Source organism: Stenella coeruleoalba (genome assembly GCF_951394435.1).
Source record: "Stenella coeruleoalba genome assembly, contig: scaffold_532, whole genome shotgun sequence".
NCBI lineage: Eukaryota > Metazoa > Chordata > Mammalia > Artiodactyla > Delphinidae > Stenella > Stenella coeruleoalba.
The window spans coordinates 38319-41974 of NW_027645957.1; the positions used below are offsets into that span (position 1 = coordinate 38319).

The following is a 3656-nucleotide window of genomic DNA, read 5'->3' on the forward strand; positions in this document are numbered from 1 at the left end:
GTACTTACGTACAATGCAGTATCACTCAGCAATGAAATCTATGTCATCAGGCCTGTAGCAGCATAATGAGTGGATTCAGGTACGATGATTCTAACTGAAATAAGTCACACAGAAAAAGAAACATCATAAGATATCACTAATACACGGAATGTAAACTTGGCTACACAGGAACTGAATTACAGAACAGAACAGGGTCTCAAATTTAGAAAACCACCTTATGCTTGCTTAAGGGGAAAGGTGAGTTGGGGTGCTGCATAAAACCAGAGATTGAAATGAGCACAGATAAAGTTCCTTAAGCCAAATATGGAATAGACAAGAGCTACTCCTTGCTCAACGAAATGGACTCAACACCCCATATTAAACGCCTAAGAATGTGCCTGACTAGTAAGTATCTTAAAACCTATGGATTGCTATGTCTCCGAAAGAGAATCAAGCATGTGTACAGGGGCATTAACGCAGCAGTGATAGGATTGGAGAGGTTCGGTGAGCAAATGAAGACCCTTTGAAGTCATATTGCATGGTACCCATTCCACAGGTCTCAACTCTCCAGGTTTAAGGTATTCTTCCTTTATCTAAAACATGCATGTGGAACCTGGAGTATGATCAACCATGTGATCGGGAGACGTGTTCAAATATGTCTCAGTTTTCGTACCCTGGTACTCGGGTGCAACATTCCAGACGCTTTACTAACACTCTCCCGACTTGGAGAGTCAGTCCCTTTAACCTCCTGTTTGGCCCAGTTTGCAATTTCTGCGGAAGATGAACAGGAATAGCGAGAACCAATGAGAGACTAAATGGAGGTGTTTGGACGGGCAAATTTAACTCTCATTTCCCACCAGGAAGAGGAATTAACCAAAGGCTCAGCGTGCCGTGCCGGAACCAGATTAAGGCCTGATGCCATCCTGTGGTGTTGCGGCCAGCTCACAAGAAAGCGAGTTGAAGAAAGGAGCTCAGGGGCACTGTAATTCACAAACCTGCAGAGTTATAAATGACAGCTATCGTCCAAAAATAGACTGAAGTAAGGCTGCCAAGAGGACTTGAAAGCCGGGCAGAATTGCAGGAAACCGATTTCAGGAGGTAGACTGGAATTGCATTGAAAGCATAGGAAAAGAGGCAGAACGTCTACAATGATGCAGTTGGCCAAAAAGGGCGTATGCGTTTTTTCCTGAATATATTCAGGAAAAAACGCATACGCCCTTTTTGGCCAACCAAGGAAGCTTGCAAAGGAAATCTGCACTACAATGAAGTCTCACTTCCCCCCTGTCAAAAGGGCCATCTGAAAAAAGTGTAAAATCCAGAAAGGCAGGACAGGCCATGGAGAACTGGGAGCCTTGTTATGCTGATGGGCGGGATGTAAATTGCCAACAGACACTCGGGAGAAGTGTATGGTGTTTCCTGAAACATCTAAAAAACAAAGCAACAGAGCCTAGGGCACTTCCACTTATGGTCCTATAGATTAGGGAAATTAAAATCAAAAAGACACAGCCACCCCAAAGTTTGGAACGGCTCTGTTTACAAGAACCTCGTTTACAGTACAAGTTCAACATCGCAGAAAGTGAAAAATGGATAAAGAACTTGTGGTATTTACTTACAATGCAGTATCACTTAGCAATGAAATCTTTGTCACCAGCCCGTACCAGCATAATGAGTAGATTGAGGCACGATGATTCTAAGTGAAATAAGTCACACAGAAAAAGAAACATCATAAGGTATCACTAATACACGGAATGTGAACTTGGCTACACATGAACTGAATTACAAAACAGAACAGGGTCTCAAATTTAGAAAACCAACTTATGCCTGCTTTAGGGGGAAGGTGAGTTGGGGTGCTGCATAAAAGCAGAGTTTGAAATTAGCACAGATACCGTTCCATAATCAAATATGTAATAGACAAGACCTACCCCTTGCTCAACGAAATGGATTCAACAATGAGGTATCACCTCACACCTGGTAGAATAGGCATCATAGAAAATCTACAAACAAAAAATGCTGGAAAGGGTGTGGAGAAAAGGAACCCTCTTCCACTATTGTTGGGAATATAAATTGATACAGTCATTATGGAGAACAATATGGAATTTCTTAAGAAACTAACAATAGAATTACCATATGATACAGCAATCCCTGTACTGGACATATACCCAGACAAAACCATAAATCAAAAAGAGTCATTCACCGCAATGTTCATTGCATCACTATTTACAATATCGAGGTAATGGAAGCAACCTAAATGCCCACAGACAGACGAATGCATAAAGCTGTGGTACATATATAAAATGGAATATTACTAAGCCATGAAAAGGAATGAAATTGGGTCATTTGTAGAGACGTCGATGGATCTAGAGACTGTCATACAGAGTGAAGTAAGTCAGAAAGAGAAAAACAAATCTTGTATATTCATGCATATATGTGGAACCTAGAAAAACTGTACAGATTAACCATTTTGCAAGGCATAAATAGAGCAACAGATGTAGACAACAAACGTATGGACAACAAGGGGGGAAAGCTGTTGGGGGGGTGGTGGTGGGAGGAGTTGAGAGACTGGGATTGGCATGTATACATTTATATGTATAAAATAGATAACCAATAAGAACCTGCTGTATAAAAATATAAAATAAAATTCAAAATTAAAAAGAAGTAAAATTTAAAAAATAAAACAGAAAAAACAATTATTCCCTGCACATACATGTATTTATATGAATAAATTATTTCCATGCTTATATCTGTAAATACAAAAAAGAGGAATAAAATCTACCTTGAACCAAAAACGAAAAAGAGAAAAAAAACACAGAACCCACCAGTTACACAGAGGAAAACCGTATCAGGGCACTTGCTCCAGTTGTAAACAATTCTGAAGTTGGTCAGTGGTGGGGAATCGTCTCCCATTCAGCCAGCAGCCCCCACGCAACAAGCGTCCTCATTGCAAAGCTGGGGCACCGTGCCGAGGCATCTGTGAGTAAACGTGAGCTGAGCCCCAGGCCAGTTGCTGCTGAACTATTCCCACCCGTCCCAGGTAAAACACCTGAATATATACAAGGACTTGAAAGCCTAGAGGAAGGGCCATAGAGCCACACGAGTGACAGCATGCCGGCCGACTTGGTGCCTGCAGGCCAGCCAGGATGGTCCTGGCCCTGGGTGCTCTTCTGGAAGATTTCCATTTCCCTGCCTGAGATACCCGTCCTGTCCCTGCCCCCACTGCTTTTTTCCTTCCTCACCTCTGCCCAGGGAGAAATTCCAGCAGCAGGTATGGGTGACACATCCTCTTCTTTAGCAGGTGGCAGCCTGGCAACTGCTGCAGAAAGTCCAGCAGAGCCCCACTCACACTGGGCCACCCACAAAGCCGTGGCCTCTCACTCCCTCCCACCAGCCCAGCCCCGAGACTGCTGACAGGGCAGAGAAAATGGCGTCAGGCACGGCTGCAGGGGCTCTTGCTGCCTGGAGTGGTATTTATATTGATCTCAACCCAGGCACACCTGGGGAGGGCTGGCCGGCACGGTAAGGCTGCCCAGGTCAGCCAATCATCACCCCTCAGGGGCTCACAGTTGCAGAAAATGGAACTTGCTGAACCGGCCAGGTCCAAGGAACAGGTGTGGGCTCCTGAGAGTCAGGATAGACAAGGGGCTGCAGCTTTGGCTTGTTTTCTAATCATTTTATCTGGC

General features: G+C 44.0%; 1 long non-coding RNA gene across 1 annotated transcript; it reads right to left on the reverse strand.

Annotated features, from left to right (window-relative positions):
- Positions 1-1527: 1527 nt before the first annotated feature.
- Positions 1528-2986, reverse strand: LOC307181375. Its single transcript, XR_013826610.1, has 3 exons — positions 2796-2986; positions 1902-1973; positions 1528-1669 (listed from the first exon to the last, which is right to left on the reverse strand). It is a non-coding gene; the product is annotated as an uncharacterized lncRNA (long non-coding RNA).
- Positions 2987-3656: the final 670 nt, after the last annotated feature.